Source organism: Tupaia chinensis, unplaced genomic scaffold, assembly GCF_000334495.1.
Source record: "Tupaia chinensis unplaced genomic scaffold, TupChi_1.0 Scaffold144210_1, whole genome shotgun sequence".
NCBI classification, from domain to species: domain Eukaryota; kingdom Metazoa; phylum Chordata; class Mammalia; order Scandentia; family Tupaiidae; genus Tupaia; species Tupaia belangeri.
This window is the reverse complement of record NW_006204068.1, coordinates 81,193-100,506: the sequence shown is the minus strand read 5'-3', so window position 1 is coordinate 100,506 and position 19,314 is coordinate 81,193. Positions and strand designations below refer to the sequence as shown.

At 45.2% G+C, this 19,314-nt stretch overlaps 1 long non-coding RNA gene across 1 annotated transcript in view; it reads left to right on the top strand.

The window, feature by feature from the left end:
• LOC102473812 (uncharacterized) overlaps positions 1-11,979 on the top strand; it is a 23,138-nt gene extending 11,159 nt beyond the window's left edge. The window contains exons 2-3 of the long non-coding RNA XR_337079.1: positions 10,109-10,201; positions 11,910-11,979. This is a non-coding gene — a long non-coding RNA (uncharacterized LOC102473812). The remainder of the gene's footprint in view (positions 1-10,108; positions 10,202-11,909) is intronic.
• Positions 11,980-19,314: the final 7,335 nt, after the last annotated feature.

Genomic DNA, 19,314 nt, shown 5'->3' with positions numbered 1-19,314 from the left:
AGCCAAGCGCTGGGCGGTGTTGGCTCCTCTGGGAGCACATGTGGAGCTCATCACAGGCGGAGACCCCAAAGCCAAGCTGTGGCTGTCCAGTTACGTGATGGCTCCTCTGCTTCTCAGCTGCCTTAAAGTGAGTGTCCCATAACTTAGCGCCTCGTGAAAAATGAAGCATTGCAACAAGCAGTCCTCGCATCAGGCCCTATGTTTCCCGAGAGTGTAGACCACTCGTTCTTCCACAAGCCTCGGCAGTGTATTAGGGTACCGGGTAAGAGCAGGTGATCCATGAAAGTGTCTGATTGGTGGCTAAATTGACTTCCATGGGAGAGAGGAATTCCTTGAGCGAAGTTATTTTCCCTATACTCTGGAGTACAAGTTCCACGAGTAGACAGACTTTTATCAGATTTGTTTACCCCGAGGTCCCCAGTTTCTGGAAAGGTGAGTATAACAGAGTAAGAATTCATTAAATCTTAGTTAAATGAAAAAAATAAGTGGATGCACATGCTGTTTTCCATGGTGCTCTGGATGGCGGCAGAGAGGATATGAGTAGCCACCTTCCTGTCGTAGAAAAGCAACAGGAAGTGACGGCCACGGTTGCCCACGGCAGTCTCTTTCAGTACCAGCTCTAAAGGAGATGAGGAATGACTCGTTAAACCCTCTGCTACTGAGTCTGCTTTAAAACTGATCTGCTCACCTTCAGGCTACTGCCCCTGGGACCCTTAAGGGCCTTCAAAGTGAGGTCCCAGGAATCAGCAGGATCAACGGGAGACGAGACGTGTGAGAGTGAAAGCTTATGTGCATCATGTCAGACCCACTGGATCTGGAGGTAGGCCAGTGAGCACCCAGGTAATTCAGATGCACACTCAAGCTGGAAGGCACTCAGAGGCCCAGGGCCCTGGTTCCTCTACTCCCCTCCCATACAGCAAGGCTCCTTTCCATGTTGCTCCTTTTCCTTCCTCTAGCTTCATCATTTGGTTTGTCCACAGACCTTGTCTCTCCTAACAAGTCCAGAATATTCAGATAGCCTGGCCTAGTCTCGTTCCCCACGTGTTCAAAGAGTCTGGGTCCAGATTTTGTTGGAAAGAGTAGGGCAATTCTCATGAAAAGACTCTAAACAAAAAACTGGAGCAAATATTCCTTTTATTTTTGGAGAGCTTTTTGCTATAGGGCACGTGCGTTTGCCAGACAGACAGAGAGAGACAGAGAGACAGAAAGCAAGAAATCACCCCCCAGAGGAGATGGCCACGCTGCAATCCCTTCTCCTCCATTCTCCTCTTGGGATCTTGGGCATGCACGCACACGCACCTGGTGTGAGTTTAAGCCACCATGTCTGGGACTCGAACCGCAGTCGACTACGTGGGAGTCCAGCGACATAGCCATTATGCTAACTGCTGGTCCCAACTTCAGCAAATATTCCTAAGAATTTGGGATCTAATCGGGATTTTGGCAATCAAAAGTTCTGACACATTCATTTTGTATATGAGGAAAATGAGTCTTAAACAAATTAAGATCTTATGCAAGATTGAAGACAGTTAAAAACTAGAACTCCATCTGGGCACTCCTAGCCAGAGCTGGCAATGGTGATTACTGCAAACGCAACTGTCCACTTACAAGCGAGAAGTGTATTTGTACAACATCAACCACCAAGAGTGTAAGGAATAGCTCTAGGCTACTGTGATTCTCACAAAAACCTCTGTATGCCCTCCAGTTCCCCTCCTGGAAAGCTGGAGTAAAGTGAAAGGTTATGTAAGATGGAGCAGCCAAAGAACAGGCCATGGAGGAGTGAGCAAGGCAGGACTACTCAACAACCCTAGGGGCAGATGTGGCGTGTGCCTCCGGTACAGTCTACCACGAGTGACGTTTATAATGTGAATGTGCACGGGGGAAGATGGTTAAAGAGCTCGTCCTCAGCTCTTCACGTCACAACCTAGACATCAAACTCCTTGTCTCGCTTACTGAGGCGTCTTTATCTAAGACGGACTCACTCTTTGCAAAGATCTTTGTCTGTGGCTGTCAGTCCCCAGAAAAGGACTTCACAGTGCTAGGTAGATGGTAGTGTCAGCTAGCCAAGGAAAATCCCAGGCACAACTTAAATATTGCAGCACAATATCCATCAGAGAAAAAAAGTTATTCAGAGTTGAGAAAGGAGAGACTGTGTTCGGAGCGGACATTGACCTCTGTCAAGGAGAAGGCGGTATTTGAGTCAGAGATGAGAGTGTGCCCGAGAAGCTGTCTCCCACCGTACCTCCTCTTGCTATTTCGTGTAAATGAGGAAACCAAAGCTGGAGGCTAGTTAGAGACCACTGGGGATCAAGGTCGGGGGACAGGTCTCTAAACAGACTGTGCTAATGGCTCCCCATCTGCTGGGATCTGAAGCCTGGCACTGCATCGCACCCTGCTGGCTTAGGCCCTAACTTACCCTCCCTATCCGTAGGTATTTATTTTCCCAAGGATGAAAGAAGAGGTCAAGCCTGGCCATGCTGAAAACAGAATGGTTCCAGGAACCTTGCTGAGAAGTCCAAAAATATCTGCCGTCCCACAGGCGACTATCTGCCCAGTCCTCTGTAATCAGGTCATCCTACCACTAACGGTGCTGTGGTCTTGGTGGCTCTTGGGGCAGTGAAGATAAACCTAAACTAATTCAGTATCAATGCAGAGGTCACGTACATTTTATTGGCGTATTTACTCCTCATCAGCTTGTTTTATAAGCTCACCCAACTTTCTTCCAGGCTGCAGATCTTTGGGCTAATTTTTAGGGAAGGCAAATACTCTGGAGCTTCTCTATGACTCTCCTATTACAAGCAAGTTGCATAATCTTGTTGCAAGTGAAAAATGATGTTGTAATGCAATCCTTCTAGGACTTCCAGGAATAAACTTTCTTGGATGGGATCCAAGATGAAATCACCTTAGCCTGAATTCAGGGCTTATTACAACGGTTCCAAGGCCCCAGCACCAGTGAGTGTGAGCGTGGGAAGCAGGAGACCCTCCCGCTGAGTGCACGGTCTCCCTAGACTACGCTGGGACCTCGTCATCCCTGTGGTCACCTCTTCCCATCACGTACAGCAAACAGTTCACGAGACCTCCACTGTGCTGCTTTGAACTGTTCTGTCCTTTCTCGAGCACTCGAACTGCACTTTAAGCGTAGGCCTCATTGGTTAGTGCTGAATACCACTGCGGAAACCGTCCAGCTGACTTCCAGAGTCCAGGATCTCCTCCATCTGCCCTCAACTCAGCTTCCGGTCAGTAGCCAAAGAAAAATCAGCATGCTTTTCATGGCATCCCTAGCAAGACTTGTATTCTCTATTTTTAACCTTACTTAATATTCATCACTAAACACACAATAGACACTAAAAGCAAAGTAGTAACTAGTGGTATTAAGAAGAAAGGGCTAATTCATAGGAAACTGTCCATAGGGGCCAGCAGGTAGCTTGGTGGTTAAGGTGCTAGACTCCCACAGGGTCAATTGCAGTTCAAGTCCCAGACCTGGAGGCTTTCTCTCTCTCTCTCTCTCTCTCTCTCTCTCTCTGTCTCTCTTTCTTTCTTGTGAATGCATGTGCCCCATAGCAAATTAAAATAATAAATAAATAAATAAATAAAAGTTTAAAAAGAACATGTTTATATATTCCAAAGCATTATACTAATGTAAAAATTAAAGGAAAAAAAATCTTCCAGACACTGTTATGAAACATTTAAAACATGCCTTATACATAATTTTATGGTTCATTGCACATAAAAAATTTCAATAATTAATGCTGCAGATACTGAATCAAGATGGTGCTCTGAAAACCTAAAATTGAGTCAACTTCTACCGTAAACCCCTAGAGATGACAGAAAAAGTCTTAAAAATCCTGAAAACAAAGAACAACAAACCATTATGAGGAATCCCTGAAAGAAAACAGATGGGAAAGGAATAATGGGGGAAACCACAGCCTGCAATGCATTTAGAAATGGATGCTCTGAACGCGGGACATGCCAAGGGCACCTGGACTCAGAGCCGTAGGTGCAGAGGTCAGAAGTGTTTCCTGGACCAGATGTCATGGCAGTCGGCTCGCGCTCTGCTTTTTTTTTAGAGAGGTCTCCGCTATAGGGCACGTGCGCTTGCCAGAGAGACAGAGAGACAGAAAGCAAGAAATCACCCCCCCGGGGGTGATGGCCACGCCGCAATCCCTTCTCCTCCATTCTCCTCTCGGGATCTTGGACACGCACGCACACGCACCCGGTGTGAGTTTAAGCCACCGGGTCCAGGACTCGAACGACGGTCGACTACATGGGAGTCCAGCGACATCGCCATTACGCCAACTGCTGGTCCCTGTGCTGTGCTTTTGAAACAGCCAGAAACGTAGTGCCCGTTTCCCAATGTCTGCTTGGACCAGCCAACAGTGCACGTCCTTCTCCCAGATTAATGCGTGGGATGCTTGGGTCAGGCAGGTGTGGTAGTGACTCTGGTGACAACTGACACACACGACTACTGGGGGTGGGGAGCTAAGTTCAAAGAGAAACCATCGGCACATGCCGAGGAGACTCCCGACGAGCGTCGTCTTCTCAATACGGTCCTCCTCCACTCCCTGGGGTCACTAGGCTCTGCTCTCCTCTGCGCGCACTGCAGCTTGAGCAGCGCCCCCACGTCAATCATCCTGCGTTCTACTTGCTAGCAGAAGGAGCAGACATAACTGTCATTTCGTGATCGGATTTCAGAGCTCTGAGAGTCAGCAGCTGCCCTGCTGCTACAGAGAACATGGCATGCTTTTCATTAGATGGTCTCAGTCTGTAGACTAAGGAAACGTTGCTCTAGGTGCAGAAACACGGCCAGTACCAGGAGCTTGCAGATTGTAGTAATGAAACAAATATTAAGGATTCAGTAAAATTCGACATACTTCACAAAAATCTTTTTATAACAATGAGAAGCACAGCCCAGAACATTTTTAGATAGGGTCATCAAAAAAGCCATGATGCACTCTTGCACAGAAAAATAGAAAAAATACATCATGACTTTTCCAACAACCTGATAGTTCTGACATTCACAGAGCATTATACCATTCAAATATCAAGTAAAAAATTGAATATATGATAGGTATTTTTGTTTATGTTTTCAGCATAATGACTCTTTATTCTTTCTTTTAAGAAATGAGGGTATATTGGGGACCAGCAGTTTGCGTAACGGCTATGTCGCTGGACTCCCACATAGTCGACTGCAGTTTGCATCCCGGACCCGGTGGCTTAGAACTCACGCCGGGCACATGTGCGTGCGTGCCCAAGATCCCGAGAGGAGAATGGAGGAGAAGGGATTGCGGCGTGACCATCCCCCCTGGGGGGTGATTTCTCACTTTCTGTCTCTCTGTTTCTCTCTGTCTGTCTGGCGAGGCACATGCCCTATAGTGAAAGACCTCTCCAAAAAAAAAAAAAAAAAAAATTCATTAAGTCACATCACACCAACGAGTAATCAACAAAGTGTAATTCTCTGTATAAGACCTTCACTGGGAATGAATTCTCTCAGAAATTTTGCTTGCTGAGGTATCTATACTTTGGACAAAAACGAAAGTCCCCCGAGGAGAGTCATAATGGACTTGATTCCAACAATGATCTATGCAAAAAAAGAAAATGTAGCTCGCTCACTAGTGGGAAGGCTGGTAAGTGATGGTGCTTGCTGGTTCAGAAAACAAGTTGTTGCTGAAATGTTTCCAGGGATGGAGGCCAGAGCAGGGGAGCTAGCTAACTGTGAGCGCCTGCTTGGTTATGCAAGGAAGGGAAGCTGCAGCCTCTCTGAGGCTGGCAAGGCCGCCTGGGTTCCTCTGAGGCAGGACTCCAGGACATGGAGCCTGCCCACCCAAGGCAAAACTACTAGGAGATGGAAGACGTGTGACTAGTAAAACAGGGGGCGTTATTCTAGAAAAACCTCTTCCCTGGGCCATGCTGCACCTTTTCACACACTGAAAAACGTGTATCGGTCAGCCAGGAGATGGTTCACTGTTCATCTATTTCTCCGCATTTCTCTTGTAACTCCCGGATCAGGCCCTGTGCTGTATTCTGGGGATGCCGCGAGCCTGACAGACAGGGCTTGCAACACAGAGCTCGCAGTCTGCTAAAGAAGACAGACGTGAGACTACCACAGCATAATTACTTGTTTAGAATCGAGACAAGTCTAACAGGGCAGGGAGGCAGGCGGGAGCGGTTCGTGTTTTACAAACGACAGACAGCCAGTGTGGCACATCTACCCAGGCAGAGGGCGACATGAGGCTGCTAAGACGAGCGGCGTGCTAACTCACTTAGGACATTAAGAGCTATTGCATGCCTTAAAACTGCTTCTAGAGCAATGCCACGAACGTTTGTAATCAGATGATCTGATTTGCAGTTTCGAGAGATCACTTTGGCTTCTGAGAGGGCCAACACTGAGTGTCTCTAGAGATAGGAAGTCTCTTAATGCCTGAGCCCAGAAGTCAGCACAGTGACATTTCCACTATACTCTGTTGGTTAGGAAAGCATGGAGTGGTCCTATAGGTGGACTGGAGGTGAAGGTGTTGGATCCCACATGGCCAGCTGCAGGGTTCAAGTCCCACACCCTGTGGCTTGAAAATCATGGCAGGCACATTTACACGAATACCTCAAATCCCCACAGGACACTGGAGGAGAAAGAACTGTGGCCTGGCCATCCCCCCAGGAGGGTGATTTCTCACTTTTTTTCTGTCTCTGTCTTTCTGTCTCTCTTTGTGAATGCATGTGTCCTTTAGAAAAAAAAAAAAAGGAAAAAATTTGACAAAAAGGCATAGAGCTCATGAAAAGACTAAGGGAACGAGGCAGAGACTGCGTTTGTTGAGGGGAGACTGTCGAAGAAATCACGGCATCTCATCTACCACAGACCTCAATACCTGACAAGATCAACCCTCATCATTGCACACGTTTTATAAGAATAGGAGATTGCAAGAACCAAACAGCCATCACTGGGCTCTGGAGTAAGTAAATTGACTTAAATTTATAAAATAAACACTATGTACCCATAAAAAAAGATGGAGCATTTTTAATGTAATGCTTGGAAATACCACTGCCGGGTATCAGCGAGTTACAAAAGCACACACTGCCTGCTCTTTGCTTACAGTCCCTCATGCCAAGCTACGTGTATGAATAAGACACCTCCAGGACGTGTATTGCCTAGGAGGTGATGTCATTTTTTTCCCCAAGGGACAAAATTTAGTTCCTAGGTGAGGACAGTCTCAATCTTTTTGTATACAAAGTATAGATATACACAATGTTCAATAAACAATATGTAATACTGCCATATATTAAAATCGGGGGATGGGATATTCAGGGAAAAGTGTCTTAAAAGTCTCATTAGAGGATGATAATTTTAAAAAATAATAAAATAAAACACTTAAGAAGTACTTTTCTGGGAGCCAGCAAGTGGCATGGTGGTTAAAGACACTGGATTCCCACATGGCCAACCACAGTTTGGGTCCCAGACCTGGGGCCTTCCTTTCTCCCTTCCTCTCTCTCTCTCTAGTCAAATTGAAAAATAATATCTAATTGAATTAAATAAATGGATAATTCTTTTTTAAAAATGAAAAAAAAACACTTCCCTGAAAGAATACCAAGAAATAAGTCTAATGTTTTTTTGAGAAAGTAGAAATGGGTTATTGGCAGAAGGAAAGGATGAAAATAAAAAAATTCAATGTGTACTCTCATATTTTTTGATACTGGATCCATGGGAATATATTATCCATAAAATTTAAACTAAAAAACTTTAAAAAGAGGATCATGCATTTTATTTAATGATATGGTATTATTGACTAGTAACTCTTTCAGCATATATCATGGTATATATAAATTTTACATTTTTGGAAGCTTAATCTAAGCAAGGAACTAATAATTTTGCTCAGTTATCTTGACTATTCAAAAGGGAAACTGATAAAGTGATATTTTATGTGAAATTTTAAAATTCAATTATTATTATAGATTCAAAGGAAGCAGTTTTAAAAGGCAAGTTAATATGGATACCTGCTTCATTCTGAAGGAATGGAGAGTTTTTCTCCCCCTGGGGTGTGAAGGACCCAACTGAAGTTCTTTCAGTCTAAAGTGTTTCCTCGTTCACACCTGAAGATGGGAGATGCAGGTATAAGATCTAGAGAGGTGGAAACAATGTGAGCAATAAAAGTCTCTAGTGACATCTGGATTTAAAGCTGTTTCTTACATTTACCAGTGACATAACTTACACTGCAGAAGGACATGGCCATCCTCAAAGGTACTTGGTAGTCTTCCTGCAGCTGGGCACACCCATACAGAAAACCAGCCAAATTCGCATTTTCTTGTTGTAATCTCTGACCCTTACTATTGAATATCCACAGTGGAGTTGTAGATCTTCAACTTCTGATGAACTTACCAGACTATGAAAGAGAAGCATTGTATGTCCCCACTTAATGTATGCTAAATGTCTGCATCCTATGGCAGAAACTGCAAGAGTGTAAGGTATAAAACCCACATTAGCTGTGATGCTGCGATGTGAATGGTAGCATATAACATCTAGAGCTGGATCACGTCCCAGAGAGGGAATCAGCCCATCCTGTGCTTCAAGCAACATCCATGGCTTAGTTCACAAGGCACCTGTTGGACCATGACTAAGAGAAGCCTAAAAACATAAGGTGGAAATGTGGAAGCAAAGAATGGTTATGGCTTAGCAAAATATTAGTCTTGTGAAATGATGGTATTTTGTCATCAGAGCTCCTATCTTCCTCCACTAATCCCAACTGATTCTGATATAAACTGAATTTTAATTACATAGAAATTCCACATGGATACAAAGCACTGAAAATAATTTTAAAGTCTACTTTGATCATCCACCCTATTCCAGACATACTCCTAGTTCACATCAAGAAGGTAAATGGGATCAGCAGATGGGGTAAGGGCTATGTTGCTGGAATACCATATGGTTGACCACAGTTCAAGTTCCAGACCCAGATAATTAAAACTCATACCAGGCGCATGTGCATACGTGCTCAAAATCCCGAGAAGAAAATGGAAGAGAAGTGATTGCAAGGTGTACATTCCCCTGGTAGGTGATTTCTTGATTTTTGTCTCTCTATGTCTCTCTGTCTCTGTCACCCCAGTGAGCACACACACCCTATAAGGAAAATCTTAAGAAAAAATAATGTAAATACCACAGCACAAATCCTAAACCATAAATACTGTTCAGCAGTGCATAAAAATCAATGCTGAGAGGAACCAGCAGTTGGCATAATGGCTATGCCACTGGTCTTTCATGTAGTCGACCGCAGTTCGAGTCCTGGACCTGGTAGTTTAAACTCACACCGGGCATGTGTGCATGCATGCCCAAGATCCCAAGAAGAGAATGGAGGAGAAGGGATTGTGGCATGGCCATCCCCACTTGGGGGGCGATTTCTTGCTTTCTGCCTCTCTGTCTTTCTCTGTCTTTATGGTGAGTACATGTGCCCTATAGCACAAACCTCTCAAAAAAAAAAAAAAAATCAACGCTAAGACCCAACCTGGTGGTATAATACAGGTGGTAAAGTGAGTTGCAGGCAAAGTAAGCCACATGGCCAAGGGCAGGTTTGGGTCTTAGGTTAGCTTGAAAACATGGCAGACGTGTGTGCATGCCCAGGAGCCTGAGCAGCTGGAGTGCTGGGGAAGGGAGGTTGTGGCATGGCTGGACCCTGTTGAGGGCGCTCCTCTCTCACTCTCATCCATGTGCATACTCTATTATGAATAAAAATAAATTAGTTTAAACATTAATGTTAAAAAAAAACCTGAGGGCCACAAAGCCAATCCCTGCCAACTTTGGATGTTCCATTGCCTCGAAATACAGTGCTCCCTCGTGCTTTCACTACAGCCACTCAAGTAGGAGATGTTAGAAAATGTGGGTAATTCTCCACGAACAGATGCCTTAGTCGTAATGAAATACCCTAAGCTGAGCAGTTTACACAACAGAAACGTATTTTCTCGCAGTTCTGGGGGCTGGAAGTCCGAAATCAGGAGCCCAGCATAGTCAGGTTCTGTTGAGGACTCTGTTCCTGGCTTAGCCTTCTGGCTAAGTGCTCCCGTGGCCTTCTTTTGGTGCATGCATCTTTTTTCCTCTTGTTATTTTTTAATTTATTTATTTTTTCCATGAAAGTGAAAGAAGAGAAAAAGAGAAAGACAAATACCTTCAACAGTCTCACACCAAACCCCGTCCTTCAGCGGGGGACACATGGACACATAATTTGCGGTGCGTATGCCATCTTTCACGTGGCTCCAACAGCACTTGTGCAGTGAGTCACTGCTGCCAGCCCTCTTCTTACAAGGTCTAATCTTATCAGACTAGGACCCTACCCGTATGACCCCATCTAACCTTAGGTACTCCTAAAAGCACTGCCTCCGAATTCTGTAATATTGGGGTTAGGGAAGAGAAGGACAATCCAGTCCATTGCACCTATAAACATAGACCAAGAAACTTAAAAATATTAGCAAGGAGGTGCCAGCAGATGGCCTAGTGGTTACATTGTTGGACTCCCACATGGCCGACCGCAGTTTGAGTCCCAGACCCAGTGGCTTGAAACTCATGCCAGGCACATATGTGTGTGTGCTCAAGATCCCAGGAGGAGGGTGAAGAAGGGATTGTGTTGTGGCCATCCCCCCGGGAGGGTGATTTCTCACTTTCTCTCTCATGTCTCTGTCTTTCTCCAGCGAGCACACGTGGCTAAAGGCAAAAACCTCCTTAAAAAAAATTAAGCAAGGAAATTTTAGCTTGAATATTAGAGAGATACATACAAAGGGGCCAGCCCATGGCCTGGTGTTTAAGAGAGCTAGATCCTGCATGATTAACCATGTGTTAGAGTCTCTGAGCTGATGACTTGAAAAACACACAAGGCAGGGGTGCATGCACGTGCGTGCTCAAGATTCTGAGAGGAGGAAAAAATGGAGGAGAAGGAATTGCAGTGTGACCAGGCCCCATGGAGCGTGCTTTCACGGCCTCCCCCTCTCTCTGTCTCCTTCTGGTGAACACACACACCCTATAGCAATTTAAAACAAAGAATCAAATAAGGAGAATTTGAAAAGTAGAGCCACCTACTCAGAAAGCAAAGCAATACGAAACGTGTCACCTCTGTCTGAGACTGCACACACCCGTTGCAATGGCCTTTTCTAGAAAAATTAAAGTAAAACCCATATAACAGAAAACATTTTAACCATTTCAAAGTGTATACTTCAGATTTCCAGCATGTTCCAAATGTACAATTATCGTGACTAATTCTGGAACATACTCATAATTCCAAAAAGAGCTTCCATACTGGTTAAGTAATTACTCTCTACTCTCCCTGTGTCCAGGCCCTGGTGTTGATCTTTTACAGTTGAGAAAAGATACAAAGTTGCCCTCATTCTTACTTTATTGTTTTTTTTTAAGTTTTTTGCCATAGGGCATGTGCACTCTCTAAAGAGAGACAGAGAGAAGGAAAATGAGAAATCGGCCCCCAGGGGGTCCCTTCTTCTCCATTCTCCCCCTGAGATTTTGGGCACACACACACCTGGCATGATTTTCAAGCCATCAGGTCTGGGACTCGAACCATGGTCAGCCATCTTGGAGTCCAGCACCTTAATCACCACACCACCTGCTGGCTCTCATTCTTTTTTTTTGTTGAGGAAAATGTAGTGATTTTTTTAAAAATGTGTTACAGGGTACATGTGCTTGCCAGAGAGAGATGAGGTGGGGGAGGAGGGAAGAAAGCACCCCAGGGGAATGGCCAGACGGCAATTCTTTCTCCTGTGTTCTTCTGCCAGGATTTAGGGCACCCAAGCACATATGCCACAGGTCCTGTGACCCACCCACCTCAACCACCACACCCCCTGTTGGCCCAAATAGTGATATTTTAAAAACTGCTGGAAATACTGGCTCCAAGAGAACTGAAAATTGAGTCTTTGTCTTGTCTCATCATGGCTAGGACAACATCGTGGGACAGAGTCAGCATTCAGATCTGTTTCCAGCGTATCCCCAAATGTGACCCACCAACCAGCTAAAAAGTCACAGCCGTCACATCAAAGAAACGGACAGATTTGATGTTGAAAAGACTTCCAGAAATCTTAAGATAAACTGCGAGCAGATTTCTTTGCCGAGCACAGAGGATGGGCGCGCACCGGTAGCAGGGTTGGGTTTTGTTTCCATTATTATCACCGTGGACTATACCAGGGTCAACCTGGTGTTCCTTCACAACCAACATCTCAGATGGATTCTAGTTTTCAGAAGAGGGCACCATTAATTTACCATCTAATTACACAAAATGTGTAGATTTCTAGCTTTACTTTAAAATACTTGGCTAAGTGACAACTTAGAGCCATTGGCCAAAAAATGGTCAGGGCAAAGGAAGGTGTATGTTAGTGAATGTTCCTTAATAGACACTTGTGTGTGTTTGTGGCAGAATTTCAGGAAAGCCGGCTTTCTCTTACACCTGGGTGGCAAGTTTGGAGAGGAAGTAGTGAACCCTAACCCTTCTCAAGCTTCTTCTGCATGACCCCAGCTGCCAGAAGAACCTAAGAGTAGTAAATAGGCCAATTCTTGGTAAGAGTCTGGACTCCTTGGGCTGACAGCCATGTTTGCTTGGATTTCAGGTAAGGTATTCCAGCTGACATCTAGGGCATATCATGCGGTTGCAATGTAACATTGAGCTATTCACCTTTCTAAGCCTTAGTCTGGACATCCATAAACTAGGGAAAATAATGGCATCTAATTGAACTTCTGCTGTGAAAATTAATATAATAATGCAGGTAGCATACTTGTCATGCCTGACACATTTTGAGCACTCATGACAACATGTTGCTCTTTTTTTTTTGAGAGACTTTTGCTATAGGGCGCATGAGCTCGCCAGAAAAACAGAGAGACAGAGAGACAAAAAGCAAGAAATCAGCCCCCAGGGGGATGGCCACGCAGCAATCCCTTCTCCTCCATTCTCCACTTGGAATCTTGGGCAAGCACGCACATGCGCCCGGCATGAGTTTAAGCCACCAGGTCCGGGACTTGAACCACAGTCAACTACATGGGGGTCCAGTGACATAGCCATTTCACCAACTGCTGGTCCCTTTGCTCTTACTTTTAATCTTAAATTATACTTAACAGTTCAGAAGAATAACTGACAATGGGTAAGTGGGAGTGATCCTCAGAAGGGACACGGAGAGGATTGTATCCATTTTCTATCATTACAATAACAAATTACCATAAATTTACTGCTTAAACCCAACACAAACTCATACTTTACGTTTATGTAGACCAGAAGTACAATATGGGTCTCACTGAGCTAAAACCAATGTGTCCACAAGCTACATTCTTGTCTAAAGGATAATCCATTTTCTGTTCATCGAATTGTTGGAAAAATTCATTTCCTTTCAGTTGCAGGATGGCTGAGGTCCCCGGTTTCTCGCTGGCTGTCAGCTGAGGACTAGTCCTGCTTCCAGAGACCACAGCACCCTTGGCCATCGGTCCCTCCCTCCTTCTTCAAAGCCAGCAATGTCTGCCTGAGTTCTTCTCACATCTCTCTAGACACACTATTCTGACTTTCCCCTTCATCTTTAAACATGGAGATTAGAGTGGGCCTGCCCAGGTAACCCAGGATAATCTCACCATCGCAAGGTCCTAATCCTCGTTGTCCTGGAAATTAGCATGGGGGTGTGTCATCTTGTCTAGCACAGGGATAAAGGAGAAGTGCAGGTGGAGCCCAGTAACTCCACTAGACCTGGAGCCTCCTCTTCTATACATCTCCCCCCCCTCCACCCCTGCTGCTCTCCGTCCACAGATGAGGTAGTCCAAAACTTCAGGCGGAGACAAAGACACACGTCAGTTTAACGACAGACCTGCTCCATTTGGATGGTGATTGTTCTGAGTGCTCTCAGAGCCTGGGGATGAGATGCTCATCATGAGAGTTGGATATATAAAGTGAATTATCTGGGAACCAGCAGTTAGCATAATGGCTATGTCACTGGATACCATGTAGTCGACCTCGGTTCGAGTACCGGACCCGGTGGCTTAAAACTCACGCCGGGCGCGTGTGCGTGCATGCCCAAGATCCCAAGAGGAGAATGGAGGAGAAGGGATTGCAGCGTGACCATGCCCCCTGGGGGGTGATTTCTCGCTTTCTGTCTCTATGTCTCTCTCTCTCTGTCTGGCAAGCACACACACCCTATAGCGAAAACCTCTCCAAAAATAAAAAAATAAAAAAATAAAGTGAATTATCCACTTGCCCCCAAGCCAGTTCTCTGCAGGGTGTTTGAAGCTTTACGAAGTTCCAAGACAGGACAAGTTCATTTCTAGACCCGTGTTCAAATGTAAGCTGTGGTTGAACCCTCTCCATGTAGGTTCCATGTCAGCCCAGCTGCAGCGATGTATTATCCACCCACGTGGGTACTACAGTTATGACGGAGAACCAAATCTGAAAGAAAATAAAAAACGGTAATTTCATGAGCCCAATATGAAAAAGTGCCAAGTGTTTTATTTATTGAGGTTGAGGGGCTTCGATCCCTCCATGACTTTGCCTGCAATTAATGCCTTGATCCTGAGAAGCAGGGTTTTTCTCACTAGAGTTGCTTCTTGTTTTGTGGATTTCAGAATACCATTACAGGTGAGGCTGTCCTTGTCTCAGGAGAAGTCTGGGGACTGTAAGGGCTTCTCCATGTTGGCTCGTCTGGGGCTGGTACTGGAAGAAATAGGCTGTGATCCCTAAGTCTTTGACCACAGGTAGGAATGACCTCCGGGTGCAAAAGCTTTGGAGGAAACCTTCCAAGGGTTACTTGAGGCCAGGGAGGAGGGAGGAAAGACACTTCTTCCTCCAAAGACACAAACACCGGAGTGACCTGGGAGCATGGCCATGTGGTCTGTGTGCCCCACGTGGAAGGCCTGTCTCAGTGTCGCCTTGTTTCTGGACACGTCACGGGGCGGGTCCCTTAATGCTGCTCTTGTCTACATTAGCCACTAGTGAAGCAATCTAACAGGACGATTTAGACGAACTCAGAACATCACGTCTAAAGCGGAATGTCCTTCCACTCTTGAGTTGACTAGAATGGCTGGAATCACATGATCAAAGAGCTGTCCTTTGGACTTCAAACTCTGTCAAAATGCAGATACCACAGATACAGGGAAATGATCTTTCTCAGTCAGTAATCAGAACTTTTCCAAAAAGTAGATTTTTTAAGAAGAAGAGTCATGGGAAATGAGCAAAAGTAGGGTTGGCAACTGAAAAGCAGAAAGACGAGGCATACCTACTTCAAAATTTTGCCAAAGGATAATGTGTTTCTTCTTTTTTGTGACTTTCTTTGGTAAAAAAAGAAATTCTTAGAATTTTTTCTTCCTAAACTTCCTTTTAAATTTCAAAAATAACAACAACTCTTAATAATAGGCCTATGAGCCAAATAAAAAAGAGAAAGAAAAGGTTTTTCTCCAGATCTGGAGCTGTCATTTACAAAAAAAAATACCCATCATTACATTTTCGCTGAGAGAATCAGTTTACAGAAGTGTATCAGGGGAAAAAATAAAATTTGGATAACATAAAAAGCTTATTGTGGTTTCCACCACTCAGAATACCCCGTAACAATTTACATAATGGCTCTTGGGCTCAGAGCTGTCCCTCTGAAATCCCTTAGGCCACGGGAAGTCTATTCCCGGTCTGTTGCTCAGTAAATCTCCTTACGTTACAGATAAAACAATATTATAATTCATAACCAGCACTCAGAAATGGTCAAGCTAAGCTAGCTCTTCGTTTCTGGAACATTCAGATCAGCGCTGATTACACCCCTTCCTGGTAAGCAGTCATTTTCACTTGGGAGAGCGGACTTGGCCTTGTGCTACTGTCTTGCTTTCTCTGGACTTGAGTGATGATGGGACTCAGAGGGAAGAAGAAGCCTGGGTACCAGTTTATCAACGCGCCTTCTGTTAAGCATGACTCCCAAAGCACTTCAGAGAAGCAACCCACGGCTTCCAGCGAAGTACAATTCCCACAGACAGGTGCAAGAGATTTGGAGTTCTTGGCTTGTGAACACTCAACTCTTTGCTTTGCAAAACGAAATGAAAGAAAACACACCCTATCAACTCACCATCATCCTTTGATTTAAAACTCGTGAGGGCCAGCAGGTGGTGTGGTGGTTAAGGTGCTGGATCCCACCTGGCCAACTCTGCAGTTCGAGTCTCAGACTGAATGGCTTGAAAAACACACTTGTTCATGTGTGAGAAGAAAACAGAGAAAAGGGGACTGTGGAGTGGCCACCTCCCTCAGGGGGTGATTTCTTTTTTTTTTTTTTTTTTGTAGAGATTTTCGCTATAGGGCGTGTGCGCTCGCCAGACAGACAGAGAGAGACATTAGAGACAGAAAGCGAGAAATCACCCCCCAGGGGGGATGGTCACGCCGCAATCCCTTCTCCTCCATTCTCCTCTTGGGATCTTGGGCACGCACGCACACGCGCCTGGCGTGAGTTTTAAGCCACCGGGTCCGGGACGCGAACTGCGGTCAACTACGTGGGAGTCCAGCGACATAACCATTACACTAACTGCTGGTTCCCTCGGGGTGATTTCTCACTTCTCACTCGCTCTCTCTCTGTCTTTCTCCTGTGAGCACACACACCCTATGGCAAAAAAATAATAATAATAATAATAATAAAGAACTTTATGAAGAAACTGTCATTTGTTCATATCCATAACACTAATCGAATTTTATTTTCTGCTTATTTATTACTTACACAGAATGTACTATATGGCAGGCACTAGTCTAAGTGTTTCACACACATCACCTTAGTTAACCCTCATGAGGAGTCTGTGTGGAAGGACTTATTACTAAACTTATTTACAGATGAAGAAATTGAGGCATAGACATGTCCCATAAATTATCCAATTTCAAAGTCAGTAAGTGGCAGAACCAGAATGTAAACTCAGGCAGTCTATGCTCTTAGTCATTTTAAGATGATTTTCAGTCTCCAATGATAAAATAACAAAACATTTTATTATAAGTCAACATTCCAGTACTGAACTCACCTTTGTTTCCAAACCTGTTTTTACACTGATATTATTAGTTCTGGTCACATGGCATAGCCCATCTAACCAGTTACTTAATCCATCTATCTTCTTCTTTTTTTTTTTTTCTTAGAGAAATATTTTTGTTATAGGGTGTGTGCACTCATCGGAGAGACAGAGAGACAGAAAGCAAGAAATCACCCTCCAGGAGGGTACGGCCACTCCACAATCCCTTCTTCTCCATTATTCTCTCTGGATTTGGGGCACGCACGCACATGCGCCCGGCCTGAGTTTTAAGTCACCAGGTCCGGGACTTGAACCGCAGCAACTATGTGGAAGTTCAGATACATAACCATTACATCATCCCTCTGTCCCCTTCTGAACTCCCTACAGTGACTCTGCCACCACACCCATCAGTTCTGTGTCCCTCGTATTTCTCAGTCTGTCCTGTATTCTCCATTGCTTTTGCTGTGGTTTTGTCCTCAAGCCCTGGTCCCCCGTGAGGAACAGCCTCCACCGCTGCCCTGCACCTCTCCCACATCCTCTGTTCACTCTTGCTCCGGTCACTAGAACACACGTGCCTCTCCCACTCTCCCACCTCCTCACGACTTCCCATTCCCGTACCAGTGCTCTCCAGGCTTCTCCATGGACCACCGACATCGGAATCTTCATTCCAAGACTCAGACATTTATTTGGCTTTCCTCCTTGGCTTGTAAATCACGATTTCTGGAGACAAGACCCGGGAGTCAGGATTTTGATTAGCTCCTCAGGAGATTCTATATGCCCTAAAGTGAGGGAGCAGACCTCCCGCCTACTTCCGATTTCCACCACAAGGTACACAGAGGCCTTTGTGATGTGATTCCAATACGCAGGACAAGTTTTAGACAAAACATGAAACCCTGTTTAAAATATGTTGCTACCATAGAAACCCTGCCCTTTAGAAACAAGTTCAGAGCAACCGCAGATAAGGAGTTTGGGAGTTAGTCCTACTAGTTAGACTGCTTTGGTAGCCACGTGACTGAAACCAACTTGAACTGGTGAAGTGGAAGGGAACATCTTTCTGGTGATGATGCTAGAGGGTCTGTTAACGGGTGGGAGAGTGTCGAGCTGCGTGGTGAAGTCCTTGGTTCTTTGGGTCCAGATCACTAAAATTAGAGATCTGCCCCTAGGCGAAAAATAAAACTGCAACCACGAATGAAGTAGGTAGAAAGGAAGATTTAATAGGAAGAAAGGAAAGGAAAGGAAGGAAGGAAGTACACCCAAAAAAGGTTTTTGGGCGGCAGATTGCCAGGTGGCAACCGAGCTTGGTACTAGTTAACCGTTATTTTATTACTAGAGGTCATGAATATTCATCAGTGGGCGGCCCCTTACGCTGCCTATGTTCTTCCTTTAAATTTGAATCCACACGTTCTCTCCTGCACCTGCGCACCTTCCTCACAGGTAAACAACGAGGAACTTGATCACCTAATTGCACATGCCCAGTGCAAGCCAGGCTGCGCCAATTAGACTGCCCAATTAGTCCTAATTCTCATTAGGGCATCGACCAAAACGTTTGCGTAGGTCTTTTTGATAAGAGAAAAATCTACGAATCATCCCTGTGCGCTTCCCTCCGGCCCCAAGGAAGGAGGATGGCAAATTGCCTCGCCCTCCTGGCACCGGAGTTAGATGCGCCTTTCGCTTTTCTCGTAGGGCGGCCCGCTCACGGCTACCTAACTGCCCACCACAGGTTTTACAAAATGTGGGCCAAGAGTGCAAAGGAGAGACGTCTTGAGCCCGCCTCTTGAACACTAGGGGATCTCCCTGCGCGACAGCTTTGTTCCACTCGTCGCTCTTACTGCACTCGATGGAAAGTGTGGCTGCTGCGACTCTTGAGTTTTAGCTTTACAGTGGGAGGCTCTAAAGGGACCCTCAATGAACTCTCAGGGAGGGAGCTCAAAGGCCAGGTTGAGTTGAGGGTTCCCTCATGGCCAACCCAGTGTTACCGGTATATCCCCAGAGTCACCTTGGAATGCAGCATCTCCAGCTACAGCCGTGAGAAGGAGAGGGACACTGGCCAGCCGTGGTGGCACAGCAGTAGCACACTGCTCCTGCGAGCACGCGGAAGGTCCCAAGTTTGCATCCCAAGTCTCCCTGTACACACCCACAGTCCTGGCTTGGTGAGGCCAGGGTGGAGCGAGGCCTGAAGACTCTGTTGGGGGTCTCTCTCTCTCACTCATAGAAAAAGTAAATAAATAGTTTTTAAAAGAATTTTCATTTATTTATTTAATTCCTTTTTTTTTTTTTTTTTTATTTCTATAGGGCACAAAACTCTTCAGAGAAAGACAGAGAGGGAAAGGGAGAAAGCAAGCCCCCCAGCTTGGGAC